General features: G+C 36.3%; 1 long non-coding RNA gene across 2 annotated transcripts in view; it reads right to left on the minus strand.

Moving 5' to 3' along the window:
• Positions 1-14,568: 14,568 nt before the first annotated feature.
• The window catches only part of LOC147651627 (uncharacterized), a 52,016-nt gene continuing 44,804 nt past the window's right edge, over positions 14,569-21,780 (minus strand). The window contains exons 4-5 of one of the 2 annotated variants that reach the window (XR_015273724.1): positions 19,110-20,683; positions 17,720-18,801 (exon numbers count right to left, since the gene is read on the minus strand). This is a non-coding gene — a long non-coding RNA (uncharacterized LOC147651627). Of the gene's footprint in view, positions 15,234-17,719; positions 18,802-19,109; positions 20,684-21,780 lie in introns of those variants that run through there. The other variant, XR_015273723.1, reaches the window with a different exon arrangement.

The following is a 21,780-nucleotide window of genomic DNA, read 5'->3' on the forward strand; positions in this document are numbered from 1 at the left end:
GCTTTTAAAGCATATTCCTTAATTGCTTTACATGTGAGGCAGAATCTCAGTCTCTTCTGGGCCAAGTTCTCTTAGGATACTCCTCCACAGGGAGTTTTGCTTATCGTAGTTCTGAGTCAGGAAGAATACTCCAAAGGCTTGTTAGGTTCTTGTTTCTCATGTTTAATAATATATTATCAAAAGACTTGGTAGTCCTCCCCAGACTTCCTGCTGAAGTTCAACCCACCATCGGTTGGCTCGAATGGCGCAAAATGGCCCCGAAACACACAGCTCTTATTTTTATACTCATTTCCACCCAATTAACAATAGACACGTAAATTATTTTCCTTAGTGACCCAATGACCCAACAGCTGTATGCTGCACTGCAGCATTCTCTATCCAATCACCTACTACTACCCAAAAACCTCTAGAAGAAGATGAAGAAAGAAGGACAAAAGCCAACACCCTAAATCGTCCATCTTGTCTTCTGTTCTTTAAACTAGTTTAAACTCCAAACTTTAACTTTTTCACCCAGTGACTTAAGAAAACTGTCTAATTTACGCACTCACAGTTTTCCTGTTTAACTTTAACAGTTGTTTTCATGGTGTTATACGAAATTCAGTGTTTTCTTGGATGTCAGAGTCAGGTATCAGAGATAAGGGCACACACTCTGTGCCTCTGACTCCAACATCTCCCCCTTCTCTTTGCCAAGAAAACTTTATCTTTCCTAAGAATTCCCAGATCTCTAAACAACCCTCCTTCATGGAGTTCCCAGTCCATAAACTTTTGCATATAGGTTGTCTGATGTTTAAGATGTCAGATACTGTCTTCATGCTGGATCACATCTGTGTGCTTGCTTTTTGGTTTCCAGGGTCTCCGTCTGCTTGCTTCTCAGTGTGATATGGTTTCACGTGCCTTGTGGGAACCCACTTTGATCCTGCCCTATAGAGACACAAGCATACCCTTTTCCCCAGGTGATTATTTGAAATGGACCTTCAATCTGTCCTGACTCCAAATTTCTGATCAAAACCAAAGATTTCTCCTTCAGCTTTGCCTGGGTACTATTTGAGAAATGCCTGATAATTGGTGCAGTAGGTTCTGTAAAGGAGCTATTCACAAAGTTAAAACATACAAAGCTTTGTTCAATCACATCTGAGGTGTAACTTCTGCCTCTCCTCTTTTCTGCCTATAAAATAGATTTTAAAGTACGATGTGTTCTTTCAATAATTGCCTGACCTGTGGAAGAATGGGGGAATGCCAGTAGTGTGGCAAACACCCCATTTTCTCAGGAATTTGTCAAGGGTGCAATTCTTGTAAGTTGGCCCATTATCTGTTTTAATTTCTTAAGGTATACCTAATGATGCAAATGCCTGCAAAAGATGCTTACATGCCTGTTTTGCTGTTTCAGCTGCGTGAAGAGAGCCAAAAACTGCTCCTGAGAAAGTGTCTACAGACACATGGACATTCTTGAATCTTCCAAAAGGTGGATATTTCGTGATGTCTGCTTGCCATAATTGTAAACTTTCTAACCCTCTTGGGTTCACTGCCTGTGTAGATACAGGAGGCTGTGCCAGCTGACAATCTGGGCAAGCACTTATGATGGCTTTCACTTGCTCCTTTGAAATGTGAAAAGTGCACATCAGTGCTTGAGCATTCTGATGAAAGAATGCATGACTCAATTTCACCTGCTTGAAAATGTTTGGCAAGGTGTCTGAAATAACATGGTTAACTTATCTGTTCAGGCATTTCCTTCTGCCAAAAACCCTCGAAGAGAAGAATGTGCTCAGATATGAGAAACAAAGTACTGATTTTCCCTTAGCTCTAATAATTTCTGCATATTCACAAGATAATGGTACAAATTCTTGTTATCAACTTCCTTCAGAAGAGATCCTTGTATCCTTTTCACAATGTTTGCCACATAGACTGAATCTGATCAAATTGAGAGATTCTTGAAATAATTGAAATGCTCTGACCACTGTTGCTAACTCCACAATTTGAGGTGAAACTTGTACTGTCTGAATATCTGATTCCCATTTTTTTGTGGTTGCATCCTGCCATGTTATGACTGATTTATGCATTTTTCCTGAACCATCGGTAAATAGCACTATTGCATCCAACGGTACCTCACTTATTTTAGGTTTCTCTCTGTAAGTTAATTTTGAGTGCAGCAGTTTGTGGCTTGGGAAATGATTTGAATAAACACCTGAAAAATTTAGCAATGCAGTTTGCAAATCATCTGATTTTTGCAATGCCCAATCTAAATAATTTTTCTTCAGAGACAGGTAGATCATAGCAAAATCTTTGCCTGCCATTGCTAGAAATCTGGTTCTGGCCCTGGTAATAATCTGGGCTGCCATTTCCAATAGAGTATAAATTATCTTAGGAAATCTGTAGGGCAAGAATACCCATTCTATTATCAACAAAGGATCTTTCTGAATCATCCCATTGGAATATAAAACCATACAATTGAATGCCCTCCCCTAACACCCCCAAGGAAAAGGGGAGAGTCATTGAAAAATGACATGCTTGTCTTTGCTGGAGAGCTTCAGTGATCTTCTCAAGGGCACCTCGGGCTTCAGGTGTGAGAGATCTGGGAGATCTAATATTACTGTCTCCTTTCAGTAGATTGAAAAGGGACCGAAGTTCATCATTTGTGATTCCCAAAATTGATCTGACCCAGTTGATCTCACCCAAGAGCTGCTGTAAGTCCTGCAAATTGTTGACCTGAGTCCTCACTTGTATTTTCTGTGGCCATATCACTTGTGCTGTGATCTTCCATTTCAAGAAACTCCATGGTGAGGTTTCCTGAATTTTTGAAGTGGAAGTCCTGCCTTCTGAATCTTTTGTAAACATGCTGCTGCAAGTCTCCTCTAGTTCTTGCTGTGTTGAAGCTGCAATGAGCAGATCATCCATAAAATGAATGATCAATGCCTTCAGATGTTTTTCCCACACTGGAGACAAGACTTGCACCATGAACCACTGACAAATTGTCAGCAAATTGCAGAGACCTTGGGGTAGTACCACCCAATGGTATCTCTGCAGAGGTTTCATTCTGTTGATGCTTGGAACAGAGAAGGCAAATTGAGGAGCATCTTCTGGATGAAGTGCAATGTTGAAGAAACAGTCCTTGAGATCAAAGATCATGATTGGCCAATGTCTCAGAATCATCAAAAGAGACAGAAGTCCGAGCTGAAGGGGTCCTATCTCTTCAATGATCTCATTGATTTTCCAGAGATCATGAATCAATCTCCATGAACCTGAAGATTTTTTATGAATCATGAAAACTGGAGAATTCCAGGGACTGGTTGTTGGCTTAATGCAGCCTCTCTGCAGCAGTTCTTTGACCAGCTTTTTGAGGGCACTCAATTTTCCTCTTCCCAGGGGCCACTGATCCACTCAAATAGGGTTGTCTGTTTCCCAGGTCAGTTTCAAGGTGGTGAGTGCCTCAGTGACCCCTATTACAAATCCATTTCTATTCTCATTCCCCATTGGGACAAAATGTCTCTTCCCCATACTGTGAAAGGTCTCTGCACCACAAAAGGATGAGCAATGGCCATCTTCTTTCTTGGCCCTGTAATGATGTTCCCTCCAATGCCTGAAAGGGTACTCAAGGGAGTTTTTAAGCTCCATTTCTGAGGCCAGAAGACATGCGAGATGACTGTGACATCAGCACCTGTGTCCATCGTTCCTTGGATTGAGATCGTCTTGCTGTTATATGTCAAGTTGCAGGTGATTACAGGTCTATCATGACTTATCTGCTCCACCCAGGTGGCATGAACTTCCATATACTCATTAATAGATAAAACTCACCCACTGATCAATGGCCTGATTGGATAGTTTGCATGCGGAGGCAAGGCAATGGCTTTGACTATTAAGGTATTTTCCAGAAGGATCAATGGAGGATGTAAATCTTCAGCTAAAACCATCAATTCTTCATTCTGGTCTGCAGAAACAACACATGGATAAATAACATATGGATAAACAGAACATGGATAAATCCCAAAATACTGCATCTGTCCTTGCCTATAATCAGGAAATGTTGCTTCTTTTGCAATGTTCCAGTGACTCCTGTATGGAGTACCGCATGATCCTCAATCAAAAAACACTAAGATAAAAAATGGTTCATTTTCTCTGAAGCCTTCAAAAATAACAGCTTAAGTTGCTCTGTAAGAAGTACCACATCAGTTAATTCTTAGAATTTAGCACTCACTATAAAAATAAATATAAAATCTAAAAAATTATAAGAAATTTAAAACAAGCAAAAAAAAACATCATATAAAAGTGTCAGTGGAATTTTTTACTTCTGGGTAGATTGACAGTGCATACAACTGTGTGCTAATAAGAATTATAGCAGAAGAGGTTATTTTATGTTGAATAATGTCCATGACAATTCTAACATCTTCGAGAAGATAACTTAAAGAGATGTTATTTAAAATACTATATTGATGCACTGCTGAGACAAATTTCAGTCCACAGAACTCGAGGAACTTCCAAACCCAAGGCTTGTTCCCATAGCAACTGCATTTACACAGCTTCACTTAACACATTATTGCCTTTTCTTATGAGTTGTCAGAGCAGAGTCTGGCAGTCTAAAACTCTGCTAGGACACTGCTTTTACTACATTTGTAACCCTAATCTACAGGTGCTACTATACTCCAAACTCTTAAATTTATTTTTGCACTCTATTCTGAGTTACATTTGATCTTGAAAGTGAGGAATATTAGCACAAATTCAGACTGAAATAACAAAAACACAGCACTTCAAATCTCACTGAAACAGACAACCCAGAGTAGCACATAAAGCTTTTCATCTATGTTTTTTATGACAATAAGCTGTTGCTAACTTCATGATGGACAGCACCCCTACTTTTTTTGTTGTTAATATCTATTATTTCAAGAGTTGCTTTTCAGGAAACATTAAATTTTTCAGAATCAAGCTAGTCAAGGAAAACAGTATACTTCTGTTGGTAAAGGAAATTCTTAATAATGGGATGAACCAAACACTAAAGGAATGAAAATATTTGACTTTAAGCTCTGAAAAACCCCTGCCCTCTGCATTACAGATTATGAAGGAAACCTCAGGTAAATATGTTGGAATTATCTTTTTTTTCCTTAAATTTATTCTGAAATAGTACACTTCCCTTTGAATTTAAGAATGAGTGAAATAAATGATCACGCTATTCAACCATTCTCCTTTCAATTTGGTTAGACAATGTAAAATTGAGACAATAGTTTAGTTCAGAGCAAAGAACAGTTGCAGCTGCTGAAATCTTGTTCACCTGTAACATAAAAAACACATGAAAATAAAATAAACATATTAGGAGCTACCTAACCTCCTGAGAAATAGCATTTAAGCCATTTAAGCATAGCTGTTATGCCAGAATTTATATTTTGGCTTACTGAGTTAAAAAACAATGTAGCACACTCTTGTAATATAAGCTTTCAAGGTGTGTGAAGGTACACAGCTCCCACTGAGCCAGGACACAACAGAAATCTGAAGGTCTCTGAAGATCTGGGTTTATTGATTGTAAATGTGGTCAGTGGTGCTCATATACTGTCAGGAGCCCATATCAGAAGGATGTTTGCTTGAGCTTATTTTCTCATTATTCAAAAAGATGTCAGGAAATGGACCAAGTATTTTGAACAATAGCAAACTGGTAGAACTTGGCTATTATATCTAGAAATCACAAACTTTGACTAAGAGGAATTTAAGGGCTTGCCACTTCCAGAGTAAATGGAACAAATAATCTCCACTTTCTTGACAGAGGCAGAGACTATTCATCTCCATACCCAAAAAAGATATTTACAATGCAAAGTTATGCTAGGAACTGTCTTCAGTGATCCACCTTAAAATAAAACAAACTCCAAACAGAGCATGATGATGACTACAGCATAAACATCAATTTTTTCAATAACCTTTGTTCTTGACACAAAAACTAAAAGTCTGAATTAAAATTGAGCTCATCTGTATACTTTGGATCTTATAAAGAAAAATAATTGTAATGAATTATCTTACTAGTGTACTGTGTACATGAGTTCACTGATGTTTTGAGCTCTCAGGAAAGCTGTTCAGAGCTCTGGGTGATTCAGGTTCTGCAGACTGCTCTGCAGCCTGCACTATTCTCACATGTCCTGCAGTGCAGCTCTGAGAGCCTCACCTCTGGGCACTCAGGGCAGCCTCAGGGTATCCATCACACCTCTGCAAAAGGCTTTTCCAAACCTCAGCTGACCTCCATTGAGGTCAAACACTCCTTAAAAAAAGCAGGTAGGATACAGTTTCAGGTGGGCTTAGTTCTTCAGGGGGAGAAGAGGAGGGATTAGTTTGCTTTTTTTTGCTGTTGATTTGGTTAGAGGTGATTTTTTTGGCTGGTTGGTTGGGGTTTGGGGGTTTTTTTTGTCAGTTGCTTTTATTTTATAGCTTTTTTTAAAAAAAGGATTTGAAGTCTAGTAGGTTCTCTATCTTTTCAAGAAAAGGAGTGAAAAAATATCAAGTTATCAGTAAGCTGTATGAAATAGTCTGCTGTCTTGTAGTTTCCCAGCTACTTGCTGAACACAGAATTACCCACCCTCCCTTTCTCAGTTCCTTTCTTTGTGCATATGTCAAATGCTGGCATGCAGGCTGCCCAAAGGGAATCGAATATCATCTCCAGAAAGTTGTTAACATAAGGCTGTGCATGTACCAAGTCATTATTATGACAGTTTGCTCTAAAGCAGAGGAGACAAGCAGAACAGGGGAAAAGTACACGGCTCCTCTTTCTACTGCATGTCTCCTGCTCATTCATTCCTTAATATTAACCCTACTGGGATCCCACATGCAGAAAACTGCAAAGCACAGATCACTTCAGCAACTCAGTTGTAGCTGTATTTGTCCATTTTCATTACTGACAATTAAGAACAATCTTCTCCAAAGGCTCCTGAATTGTTAACTTCTGTCAAAATACACCACAGAAATACCTTGTGTGACAAGAACCCCACAACTCTTCCCCTTCTCTGAATGATGGGATTATTTGGGTATGAGTTGCAGGGATTTCCCATGCTGCAACAAGCATTAACCTACAGTTAGAACCTGTTCCCTTAATACTGTTTGAAGTGGCTGATCTGGATCAAACTCAATTAGCAAACTTCCTTCAGATACGTTATTGCTCCTCAATTCTTCTGCCTCATTGCATTCCCATCTCATAGAAATAGCCTGGAAATACTTGAAAACACATGACTTGCATAAATATCCTATATAAAATATTAATGAATAATTGTTTCCATTAGCTGCGTGAGTATTTTCCCCAAAGTGAACACTGCAGCCTTGAAATATTCAAAAACCTATTTCTGCTCTCATATTACCAGTTCCTATCAGAGCTATCCCTCTGCTCCTTTCCCAACACTACAGTAATCTCATTAGCCTCTGGTATTCCCTGCCCTCTTTCTTTAATAGGCCCCAAAGAGATCATTTTTAATTTCCTTTTTACCTCTTGCATAATTAAACCGGAGAACCCCTGCCTGCCATTCTTTGATTTAATGAAATCAAGAATGGTAAAAGCACAGTATTTCTCTCCTATCAATACTCACAACTGCAGCCTACATTTTTGCGCTGATAGTACTTTTAAAATTGAGTTGATACATAAATTTGACCTGGTTGGGTCAATAAGGCATTCCTCTCCAACATTTGGCAGTTTGCTAAAAAATAGCATTTTATATCTTGTATATATAAAACAAGGATTTCTTTAGTTCTGGACAGAGTGCCTAGTCAGAAGAGCAGAGTTAGTCCCCAGGATAGGGAGCCAGAATGCCCCTTGCACCCTCATCAGGCTACGGGTCTTAGTGCAAGAAGACAAGTCCTTTCCCTACAGGAATCCAGGCAGCTCACAGAGAGGGCTGGCCCTCTGCAGGCTCCTATCCTTCATGTAGCATTTATTTTGGGATAACCCTTTCTCTCTCCTGTGCCCTTGGCACAAATGTTTCTGCTATATTCAGAAAGAAAAGCAAGGATATAGCTAGACCTGGATATATCTTTCTTAATGAGTCTTCCAGCTAGCTCACACATGAATCAAACCAGTTCCAAAAAAAAAGATATTTGAAACACTGTAAAGGCACTGAGGTTAAACCATCATACTATATAATTGGGTTTGGAGGGTTTTTTGTTAATTTAGTCTTAATATAAAGGTACAGATCAAATATCAAACAACAGAAAACAAGTACAGACAGGTACCAAAAGGGATCATTTTAAAGAGAATACATCAGACTGGCAATATTACTCATTTTTGGCTTATTTCTTTTTTTATCTTACAGATTGTCAATAGACCATAAGCTCTACAGGAAAAAAAAGAACTAAATATAACACAACAATCTGAGAAGAGGGTCTGGTGTGATGAAGGACCTACAAGAACAGACTGAGCTAGCTACTGACAGATGTTCACAGACTACTTCAGTCAGTTTGCCTCCCCAGCAAAGGACACTTGTTCTTTCTGAATGACATGGGTTGTACATGCAGCATGCTACCAGCTTTTCAGGTTTTCTGGGTTTGAATGCTCTTCCACTTCAAAAAAGTTAAATTCAAGGACATTTTCCTACTCTTTCAACTCACGTTACTCCAGTATTGAAGACACTGAAAGTTTCTACTCTAATTCTTAGAGCTTTTATTTAATATATTCTTGCACCTCTTCACAAACACAAAATAATTTCCTTAAAAAACTCAAATATGATTGCACCAAAAAAAAAAAGTGAGGCAAATAAATTATCCATTCATAGCCACATCCATGCCATCCTTATCATAAACAAGATAATAACACCTACTACACCACCTTTGGTGCAGACTTCATCAACAGCAAAAGTAATACCCACATGTGGTGGAAGAACCATATATGCATGTTTATTTCCATATATTTTACTATATGCATATGAGCTCATGTTTATATAAACAAGCACCAGTCAATAAGGGGGAAGTCTTGCCTTACATTCAGAATGGAGGTTAAGAAACCAAGCAGCAAGGGACTGTACAGACAGAATAAACAGAACACACATCTGTATTTCTAACCAGTGCCAGTGAACCTTATGATTCTGAAAATTGGCAATTGTTTTGCATTAGCTTTGGGGGTAATTGTACTAATTTTGGCAGTAGTTTTATATGAGTTTAAGATCTCATAGTCTTTCAATCAATTTTAAATTATTCATAGGAAATACAGATTTTGTAAAAGTTTACTTTAGCTCCCATTTTTTAATAACAGAGATAAAATACACTCCTCTAGAGTTTTTGATTAGTATCTAATTTAGAAAATTCACTGAACAAGTTGATAATATCGAGGTATTCTTACCACTGTACATATTTCATTGAAACAAGAAAATATTCTATTTCATCAACATCTTTGTGCTAAAGAACTTTGCAGACCATAATAAGCAGAACATCTTCACAACCCTGATCTTCCAGCAGGAAAAGCTGTTATGTCCAAAGTGGAGGATGACCAGTTGCCATCCTTCCCTCAATCTTACAAGCAGTATACACTCAAAAATCATGTGAAGACCCCTTTAACTCCAATAAAGGTGTAAAGACATAAATACCCCACACCTTGAATTGCTCTACTGCCTTACAGAAAAAAAGAAAAACAAAAAAAGAAAGAAAAAGAAGAAAAAAGGAATTCCAGAATATTACTCTAAGTTATCTTCACTATTTCATAACATCTCTTGAATGGAACATGTCTTGAAAGGTCAAGGATTACAGAGGAAATAATATGTAATAGCTCAAAACATTAAGCTATTTTTTCAATTTTTTTAGGGAATCTTGAAACAATTTGGGATGCTTTTTGTTTCACAGGTAAAATAACTGCTCTAGCAAACTATCAGCTTGTGGCTATTTCTTGGCCAAAATTCTAAGACCTTCTTAAAAATTTGGTTCCTTAACACCTTACTAATTACCAAGTAATAATCTACCCCGACCAGATAGGTAAAGAAAATGAGCTAGAAAGATTCAAAGAAGTTAATATATTGTAGCAGAAATATAAAAAACCCACATTATAATTCCCTATTGGAAAGGCTGTATGTATTTGAAATCTTGATGTATTTGTGCCCCCTAAAAATGTAGGAAAGAAACCAAATACATTTTAGCAGAACTTGTTCACTGTTTAACTTGCTTTGAGTTATTTCTAAATGAAATACTGCATGCAAGTAAAGCCATATACTTCTTAGCCTTGTTTTGGTCTTTTAATTACCTTGCTGCTCTTGGAAGACAATTTGGACTGTAACAGAAATGGATTTGAAACACTGATAGATTTCTTTTATGCCTTCCTGTCTACAAAAAGCGTATTATTGTAACCTTGACATTAGCTTACTGAAAAAATGGTTTTGCACTCAAAATTAAATACTATGTTTTGTGGAAAACTATTAAAAAAAAAGGATGTATGCATTTTTTCCTTCCTCCTTTGGAGATTAAAAAGAGCCTGAGGCAGCTCATTTTTATAGTGTGTTTGCTGTCAAGGGGCAATGAAGTGCAAATGGAAGCCAATCAAACTCGGTGATTTGTTTACTCAGGAAGATAACAGCTGGAGAAAAATGGAGGATTTTAATTATCAGCCAGTTACATTAGATAAGGGACAAACTGGTATATGATATAGCATTATTAATAAGGAGACTTACTTTGGGAGATTAAAGAGAAGGAGTAATTATCTTCCTTGAGAATCAAGGAATTTACGTCACCTTATCCGAGTTTGCTGGTCCAAGATACCCTTATCTGCTTTTTCCAAAGCCCTAAGGCAGTACAGACATCACAGGTTTTTACTTCAATATTCACAAACCATTCTGGTATACCCAGTAGTCCCTATTGTTTCCAAAAGCAAAGCTTTGTAGAATGGAAGTGGTTTAATGATTTCATTATCTGTATCCGGTGAAATTAAAATTTGTGTTATCAGGCATGTAACAATGACTTTTAAATATGTGGTGCAGCAAAATTATCCCCTACCCACTGGCACATACAAGGGAAAAGGAAAAAAAAAAATTCCTTAATTAAAATGCCTGTATGCAAAATGCCTAATCCAAAATCTGCTACAGTAAATAGAAACCTTCCCGATTCCATCACTGACTTCTCCACTCAGACTCTGTCTTGTGGAGCAACTTGAATTCCTTTCATGAACAGCTGAGTAGATTTTAATGTTCAGTGAGTTCAAGTGGAATTAGTTCTATAAGATGTTATTTCAGACCTTTGGCTAAAGTGACAAATTTTCTTGATGTGCAATTAGGAAACATCAGAACTCACGACACACAGCCCTGAAAAGTATGCAGAGAAATCTGCAGAAATTACAGGGGACACATTCTGAAGAACATAATTGTTTCTTAACCCTGTATAAAAATATTCTTTGTATTGATTTATCTGAGTAACAGTGACTCATCATAACTGGACAAATTAGAGGGTGAGGGCCAGCTCTAGCTGGAGCCTATCCTTTAGTCCTCAAATTTAAAGCTGCTCAATTTCTATACATTTCTTATTTCTGTATGATTATACAAGAGAAATAGACCTAAGACTAACTGCAGCACATTAGAGAAAGCTATTGCTATGAAACTTTTGTTTTTCCTTACATCAGTATTTCCTCAGCTGCCCCATCTCTCCATGCGTTTTGTTACAAAAATCTCACAAAAGTCAACTGAAAATCACAGTGGGAAGAGCAGCAGAAATTGCTATTTTAAATCTTTGAAAAACTTGGAGGCAGGAAGCAAATCTGATATCTTTGTTCACTAAAAATGCTACTGCACTCTTGTATTCTAACAGGTAATCACAGTGTTCATTGCCTTTGCTGCTGCTGGCTCTGCAGAGCCGACGCCTTTCCGGCACCTCGGTTTTTCATGAAGAGGCATCTGACAAATATTACAGAGACACAACCTGAGCAGCCTTTCTTGCCACTGCTGCACTTGTCAGCAATTTTGTGTCCATAGAACAGAAACCAAAGAAATAATATAATTCTGCCAGTTAGGGAAGTGGCCACTTAATTCACGTTATTGAAATCAGATGTTACAGGGAAGAAGCTGAAGGTAAGAGTTGTTAAACCACTGTCTCTACAATTTGATTTGCACATTCTGTCATACAACACACACACAACAGGGCTTTATGATATTTATGGTTAAACTAATTACAGCAATTTTTTTTAAAGCTGCCTCAAGCTTAAATGCTTCATGATACAATAATCTCATTTTCTCCATTTTATCATTACAATCTTGTTAAAAATATGATAGAAGTTCAGTCTTCCTCCTAATAAGCTGGTGTCATACTTAAAGCAAACTCATATCTTTTAATCTAAAGATATTCAGAGGCCAACAGCCTAATCTGAAATTTACATCAAACAACTTCCCACGCAGCCTGGAATTTTCAACAGCTACATCTGTGTTCTGTCTGTGAGAACCTGGAAAAGAGGCAGAAGCAACACTGACAGTTAATTAGAAATAAACTATGGCACCATATTTTCGAATGTTAATTTTGAACATGTCCTGAAAGAAGTTGCACCAGAATCCTGCCTTTAATGAGGCAAACTCCCATTCCACAGATGTTGCTGGTATCAGATATTTTTATAGGAAATCTAAGAACACTGTACCGTTGTTTCTCTGCAGATCAAGAACTATTTTGAAAATAATTAAAAATACAAATGAGCTAACACCTTCATCAGCAATTTGTAAGCTTAAAAGAGGACAAATACACAGAATACATTGTGTCCTCCATGAAGCACAAATGTCTCTAATCGTTGTCAACTAATTCATGACAAGCAAGAAAAAGAAAAAGGAATTTATGATTTTAACATCAACCCAAGTGTAACCTCCTGTTCCTGGAATAAAAAAAAAAAAACTAAGATAAATTATTCTCATTCATCAAAAGAGAAAATATCAAAAGACACCAAAATAAGCTTAATATGACACCTAGGTACCAGAATTTCTAGAGTTTACTATTTAATGTATTCAGAGAGTCCTTCTGCAGATGTGTAAATATCTTTTCCCTTCATCAGGACAAATTAAATTACATTTTCATACTCACAAAAACACAGAACCAGCTTCAAAGGAAAACAAGAACCATGCAAAGAAACTTATTATTTTAAGTTTGTGAAATTGATAAGAATTCAGATTTCTAGAAAACTAATTAGAACAGAAGAGCACTTGGTAAATAAATGATAGGATGTAAAATTTATGAAACACGAAGGAAACCGAACTTTAAAATGTTTGTTCTGCTTCAACTGAATTATTCATTGTGAACCATATTCTTCTTTAGTCCCCTCTGTTATCTCAAATTGTCTAGGAAATGACCATCATTTTATTCAAACATTCATTACCTGCAAGCATTTGGTGAATATTTTATGTCAACAATTTTGAGTCCTTGGGATGCTTGAAAAATCTTTGCCTCAGTAGCACACTACTCTTTTATATGCCTAGAATGTTTGGCCAACTTAATTAAAAAACAATGTTTCTAGTGCTCCTATTGAATGACTAAAATGGTTTAAAGAAGACAAAAACAAACTATGAACACTGAATAGCAAATAACAAAGCACCAAAAAAAAGAAATCAAGCAAATATTTAAGGCATAGGTATAAAAGGCATAGGTATAAGAGTGGAACACTGATATGATTAATCACTGCTTTACTTGAGAGTAATTTGCTATTTTTATGTGTGTTCACTTTCTCTTCAAGTTGTTAATGGTCTTGAATCTGTGTTTTCCAAGGTACTTCCACACTGAAAGATGAGAACAAGGTCAAGAAAGGATTTATGCATACATATAAATGCCTTGGTTTAAAGATAGTGTTGAAAAGTCCATTTTGATGGTTTTTACATCACAAGATGCCTAAAAACTTAAGATCTTTTTGTGTGTTGTACACCTCATTGCCTTCATTATTCATATTTGATGATTACTAGCAGCTCTATTGACTTTATTTGGAACTGTTAACATGTATAGATAGGATAAACACAGGTCTCGATCCACTACAGAATGAAAGAGTGCTGAAAAAGAAGAATTTTGTGGCCAAACTATGGGCACAAAAGCCACTCAGTTCATTGCCCTCAGATAGACCAGGATTTGACAGAGTTGGAGAGATTGCATGCTTCTGCCATTTTAAAATCAAATGTTAAAAATTTGAAAGGATCAACTGGAAGAACCTTACTACTTTTGAATATACAGTAAACATTTACTACAATGGGAACAATTATTCTTTATCTGTTTGATAAAAACTGAACTTCAGTAGACATCAGTTGAAAAGATGAACATGATGCTCTGTATTTAAAGGTATTCTTAATTGTTAGACTAATTCTGCATAGAAATGGCATTTATGGTGACTGTTTCTCCAATTCCATCACAGCTGGATTAATAGGTATTTGTATCAAACACGGAATATATGCAAAATTAAAGTAAAATCCAGGACAAACATTTCAAGTTTGTCCTAGACTTTACAGCAACATGTGCATCAACACCTGGTTACATTTCTCTGAAGTTCTGCAAAGCAGCAGTTCCCTATGAACTCAACATTTTGCTTTATCTTCTTATATATAGGTCATCTAATATTATATAAAACCATTTGAAAGCCTCATTCACAAGCTCCCTAAAACCAGACACAATGTCAAACTAACAGAACAAACACTTAAATCAGAAACACAGTCCCAGCCTTATATTGTAACATTCCATTATGAATCTCATAAACAACCATTTAAGTTTTCCAGAAATACTTACACACCGTAATTTCATTCCGCTTTTGAATTGGAATTTAAGTTTTTAAAACACACACTTTAATATAAATTAGTTTTGTCTAATTGGGGCACTCTGTAACACTGAAAAACTACTGTATTTCATATATAGGCTATATCTACAGTATCAAACATGTGGCAGCTGGAATGAGTATCATATTAATTAAAGCTTTGAATAGAAACCAAAGCATAAAAGGGTCAAGATGGACAAAAAAAATTAAACATTTCAGCTACATCAGAATTAAACAGTTTTCAGCATATATTTTGATCTTTTTTATGTAATTCCTATAATTAGGTTAAATTTAATAAAACTGCATTTTCAGATGATTCTGCTTGAACCAGCACAGAACGCAAAATCAAGAATCAAACATTATTGAAACCTCCCTGCTACCTTCTGTCAGACACTAATTCTAAGGAAATGCAGTACCAGTGCCTGTGCTGTAGCCACAGTGCAGTTGGACAACATCTGTTTTATAAGGATGGAAAAGGAGCATCCACAACTGAGTTCTAGGAATATCCGTAATCCAAATACATCGCTGTATTCAAGCAGTGTATTGATGAGGTATTCTACAAAGAGAAGTAGGACATGAAACAAAGTCAGACAGTAATTAGAGTGTTACTTGGAAACAATCAGTAGCACCAGTTTAGTAGAACTTCTGCTGACACTGACTTTCCAAATGAAATCAGCGTCACAAATTGAGAGAATACAAATAATTTTGAACTAATATCTTATTGGAAGGCAGTAAGACATCAATACAAGGGCACTTCTGATCATCAAAAGAATTCCTGTGTAGCAGAGCTCAAAATTAAAAGGATCTGCTGAGGCAACATGAAACAACCACAATGCTTGAAAAGACATCAGTGGAATAAAACAGCAAGTAAGAAAAAAATCCACATTTTCTGTTACCAATCAAAGCTGAGGCAAGGTATTTGCATAATTAAAAAATCTGTTGACATCAGAGTCAAAGGACAGAAATTGAAACAACTGTTACACAAGAGAGAAATATGAAGAGCACTGAGAAGTTATGAGAAGGATGTAGAACATGTAGAGAATAGCCCAGCCTCAAAACATCCACTGGGAAGAAAAAAAAAAAGCTCTTCATTGTGATGAAAAACCATAAAAAAGACCAAATTTTATACCAGAAAAATCACCACCGCATACTGAGAGACTGCTAACTGGAATAATCAATGTATGTTTAAATAGGTGTGCAAGAAATTGCAATGAATCAGACATTCCCTTCTGTTTCCAGAATAGGCTGAACATGCCATTTCTTTGCTCTTGAATGTTATATTCTCTATGAACAAAAAGGGCTGCTTTTCCTTTACTTCACAATACCCCCCTCCCCTGCAGTTCCCAGGTTATACAAATCACATATAGGACAAGTGAGAGATGGATGGGTACAGATCAAAACAAGTTGACTGTAAGACTCATATTCTATATCCAGTGTTGTTTACCTGAGTAGAGTTAAATCACAGGATCTTTTAAACAAGGAGAAAAAGAAACTCTAAAAAAAAAAAAATTGTGTCATTTTCAATAGTGTCTGTAGTTTTTTTCCTCAGGTATTTATTTCAGGACCCTGTACATTTAGAGAAAACTGAATAAAAAAAGCCATAGAAAACTGTTGAAGAAATAAAACTACAACTAAAAACAAGATAATGGATTTTCCTTATTATACTTTCTTCTTGTTTGCAGGATCCCGTAATAAAAAGCAGTAAAGAAGAAAGGACTTTTACATGCACACAGATAGATGCAGCTCTGGGAAGGATAGTTAAGACCACTGTAAATATTAACTACTATGGCTTCCTAAGAACCACTTGATCCTGTGTCTGACTGTACATAATCATTTTATTTTCAAAGTTGTGTGCTGCCATTTTTATCTAACAATTACTTCTTATAGGTTACTGTCAGACTGATTGTACCTCCAGTGCTTAGGGCATTTAATGCCAATTGACTGCCCTTTTCAGGAAAAGGAAGTCATGCTCTCCTACTTCTGCCTTGCATCAGTGTCTGGCTTAATGTACCACACATCTCAAATTACTGTTCTTACTACAGTGTACTGTAGTCAATCACAATATACATCAGTATTCCTAACCATTGGGTAAAATTACCACCCTTTTCCCTTCCAGCACAGCCTACTGTGCTCGTCACACTGGTCCAAACCTTCTCTAGACAGTGTCAGGACAAACACTGCCTTCTACTGTTCATTTTGTTACTCTCTCAGATACACTTCATTGTTGTATAAGTTAATCACTGAATAATGGAAATACATTTGCAAAGAAATTTATGGGTTTACAAGAGAAGATATTTAATATTAACACTTTGTGTTAAACATTACCTCTCACTCTACAGTAGTAATTGCCTTAAAACATCAGTTGCAGTCTAAATATTCTTGCAGACCTTTGTAACATCACGACTGCATTGACTATAGAAAAGTTCTTCATACTTACAAATTAGGATTGCAGCTAAACAAAACCACATCAAAACTTTTGCAAGGGGATTTTCTTGGGATAAAGAAAGGAGAATTACCTTTAACCCACTCAGGGTGTTCAGCTTCATTTTGGCATCAGAAGGAAGGTCCAGATGACTACACTTGATCAGATGCCTAATTCTGCACAAGTGGGATAAACCCATTCTAAAACCTGCACATATAAGCAGTAACTTCCATTGTGGCCACCAAAATAATTGCTTTGTTTCAACATGTTTTTACAGTTTCTTATTAAATTGCCTAAAATAATTATTTTTTTCAGGCATTGTTTTGTCCCAAGTGACCCTCATTAAATTCAGCAACAGATTTACTACTGACTCAAATGGGAGCAGAGTCAGACCTATACAGCATAGATATTATTTTCTTTGTCTAATACTTCTTTACAGAATACACTAGAGAAAGGAAGGGAGTCTTCCTTTCCAAACAATGAAAATACATGGTTTTAATTCCTACTTGAAGTACATCCAGTACTATCCCCATGATATTCAGTAAATTCCATAAACATGACTAAAGAACAAATATGGCCTCATACATCTGCAAAAAGCAATCCATTGAGACAAAAGTCTGTAAAGTTCACAGTTTCTACATTTTTATTTTTTAATCCATTGACCTCAGTAGTAACACAAGCACAAAGCAGATGGGACAAAGCTCAACTTAAAGCTTGTTACTCGTCAGAATTCCAGGCTAACACTGAGCTGTAAAGACTTTCTCTTCAAAAACTTCATCAGTTGCTTAAGCCAATGAACATAATGTCATCTGAAATAAATCTCTAAGCAGCAACTAATTCCTATGAACAAGTCCATTACTGATAACTTGCATTAACATTAGGGGATTATTTTAAAAATGTTAGCTAAAAGTAAATGGAAGCTGTATTTTTCTAAATTTAGATATAACCAAGCTAATTGTTAGAACAAACAGATCAACAACACTCCTTACTGCAACTTCACTCTGTCAGCATCCACCAGCAAATACAGGGATGACTCTAAAGCAACTCTTTAACAAGTTGGAAAGATTTTGTTTCAGTCTAATATTTCTTTCTCAGAGTACTACACAGAGACATAAGAATTTGGTGCCAGTATAGTCTGCTTAAGATAACAGACTTGTAAAATAAAAGGAAATAAACACATCTTTTTCAGTTGCTATTTGAAGAACACCTTTAAATAGCCTCTGAAGATTTTTGAAGCTACACATGCAATTTTAGAGATTTAGTTATATTTCTCTTAAAAATATTTTAATGTACGTTATTTTTGGAGAGAATTAAACAAGGAAAATCTAACCATTCACTAATCCACACTTAGTCCAGTGGTTTCAGTCATAACCAGCTCCACAATTTTTATAAACAAGTATATAGGGAATATTGAAACATAACTGATACAAACATACACAAAATATTTCACATGCCCCATCTCACTGTACATCTGGGAAAAACAATTCTTCAGGTATTTTTTCAACTTTTTTTCACATATAGGAACTTAATTCGTTTGCTTCACTGTTAGTTGTTCTAGAGCCTCGGTTTAGTCACAGAAACATTGAGCCTAAAATTTTTCAAAGGTGGCATCTAAGAAGACCTAAGGTTCACATGAAAAGATGTTCTGTGTATGTGTTATAAATTTTCTGCCATTTATTCTCCTGCTTTTTAAAGCTTGCTGCTGAAAAATGGAACAGAAGCAATAATGCATGAGTTAAGTTACTAGTCACACACCATGAAAATTCAAAATGAGCAGCTCCCAAACAACCTAATCATGCAAATGTATTGGCTGAGCTGTCTGGCAAGTACTGCTAAATTACAAATAGATCCCTAGAAATCAATAGCCATTTCAAGACAAAAAATATTTAAACTGAATTCATATTATAACTGTTCTAAACAAGTCAACTATTTCTAATAGTAAGAATACAAATCAACAATAGATGCAAGTCCTACGTAAAAAAAATAATTAAACCAGTAATACCAACTTACACCCAGTATGGTTCTAATGCAAAAAGTGATCTGTCTCCTTAGATGTCATCTATTCTGCTGTAAGTTAACTTATATCTTCTCATATTGCTGCTTTCAAGTCTTGCTTTTTTTTCCTCATGTATCTTTGTTTCAGAATATTTTTCTGTAGGTGCAATGAATTATTTGCATGCTTTATTAGCAACATCCATAAATTGTGTATATAGTACAATGCACTTTAAATAAAGGAGCCAGCTCCAGGCAGCCCATCTTTTCTGTTCTCTCTCAGGTGAACAGATTGAAAAACGTTACACAGGCAGCTGAGCAGGACAGAGCAGGATGGGATGTGACGCCCAAAGGATACGGCAGTCTCAAGAATTACATCATTGCAGCATCATAAAGGAAGTAGTTGGAAAAGTTGTCTTATCTTGCTCTAATTTTTCAGACATTTGAGAAGTTATTTCCATTTGCTTTTCTTCTTCAATATGAGACTTTTTTCCTCATGTTTAGTAGTTTGTCCATTCTCACATAAAAGGGAAGAGGACCTCAGTTTGCCTCTGCACCATCTCAAGGAAGATAACCCAAGCACAGCCATCACATAATCAAACACCACACTATGTCCATATTATACAACTGAAAGCTAGATGTTCTTTTCTTCATCAATCTCTTTTAAAAAACCAAAACTGCTCACACTTTGGCAGTCCCATGAATATGTATTTTTACAGGTATGTCACAATCAGATACAGTTTTCAGTAGAAGCCAAAATATGAGTGCAGGCCTTCAAAAAACTTTATTTGCAGATTCCGTTTTCTGAGAGCCACAGGCTTTAGTGTCCCAAAAGAATTCAGTTTTATTTTTGCAAGTGCATTCAGCTGTCCATCTTTCTGAGAAATAAATCTTTCATCTGACAAATAGCTTTACAAAAAACATGACATCTCATTTTCTTCCACTGTATTTGTAGGCACCTACTGCAGTGAAAGTACAAAAAAACTCCACACAAATCACACTTCCTAAAAGCAAACATTATGATGCTTGAGAACTTTATCTGGACATTGTTGCAAAGCAAAATTTATCAAAATATCTAGGCCTGAGGGGAAAAAAAAAAATTACTCTAGGAATACAATAAACAAAAAAGAGAAATCTTTCACTTGCTGTGAAGGGAAAACCAGCAGGTCAGGGGGAGGGAGCAAGAAACAACCAGGACTCACACTAAGTTGTGGGGGGAAAGCTGGGAAGAGATCCAGCACAGGATCTGGTCATTTGGTCTACAAATGACTCTGGAAGCCTCATACTCAGACTATAAAATCTATTATCCTGCCACTTCCTGAGGATAAGCATTCATATGTGGTGACTTCCCTTTTTTCTGTTTTAGTATTCTGCCTTTCACCTCAAAACCTCTTGATGCTTGTCTTGCCTGCCTCTTTCTTTTCCAGAGTGTTCCTTATAGTTCTATTCTGGGTCAGGTTTCTTGAGGTTTCTTTTTCTTTTTTCATCTTCTCCAGTGTTAAACATAATTGATTTTTTATAATTAATACTCTAGTGACCAACTGATGCAATGTTTGTGTTATAACTTATTCATTCCTTGCTTTGGGCTTCACCTGTTGAGAGAAAATAGAAGAAAATCTTCTTTCTTAGTAAACCAATTGGATGATACATTAAAAGTAAAAAGAATTGGAGAGGGATGTTGCATGCTGTTACCATGTGTTTTCTGATAGATAATTGTTCATAGACACTCCCCTGAGACTCCAGGACCATTGGCTAAATGTCAGACTAAGAGTTTCTCATTTGTATGCTTTAGTCCTTATTAATTGCAGAACATAATGATGGCATTTTCCTCCACGCTCTCAAGTTTGTTACTGGCGTGAGAAGGAGAAACTGCTATTCCCTCAGAGGAAGTTTAAAGTTTGACAGTGTTAAAGCCAGTTGCCAAATACAGACATATTTCTGTTTCTCAGTATTTGCCTGCCCTGATAGCATATGGCTGAGCTGTAGCAGAATCATCCAAGGATGACTGGATTTTCCCCAAGTAGATCGTGGCATCACACTAGTAAAGCACCTCATTCTTTTGTTTCCCACGCTGCCAGTGTTTGAATATGGGTCTGCACTACATTTGTATAACCTTAACAGGTTGCCAATAACACCACTGATACTGCAAACACTATTTTTCAGGCAGAAGAGTAATTTTTTACAGGTACACCATTCTCCTCCTCAAAGTCACATGCTGATAGAATAAGTGCCATTCACATATTATCAGCATAAGCATCACTAGGACTGTTCTAGCTTAGGCTGATGACACAGCAGATCCCAAGAATGAAATCAGCTATTTTATTTCCTTTACAATTTATTCTTATTTTATTATTTCTATTTTTTAACTCTTTTTATCAGTTTCTGTGGTAGACAGAATACTTTGAAATGTAAATTACTAAAATTACTGGCATAGTTTTACATGAAAAAAACTTGGTTGTTGAAGTCAGATAACAGAACATTTAAAGAAAATCATAATCTTAATTAAAATATTGAAGAAAGGATGTGATAGCCTTCTTAATGCTTAGCAAACGAATACAGTAAAGAATTAGAACACAGAAAGGTTTAGGTTGGAAGGAGCCCTAAAAATCTTCTAAGTGTATCTAGTTTAAATATCCTTGGAAATCTTTTCCAAACAATGTACACAGATAAACATAGTGGTTTGCTTTTT

The sequence above is a fragment of the Cyanistes caeruleus genome, chromosome 9 (genome assembly GCF_971803275.1).
Source record: "Cyanistes caeruleus chromosome 9, bCyaCae1.hap1.1, whole genome shotgun sequence".
Lineage (NCBI taxonomy): Eukaryota > Metazoa > Chordata > Aves > Passeriformes > Paridae > Cyanistes > Cyanistes caeruleus.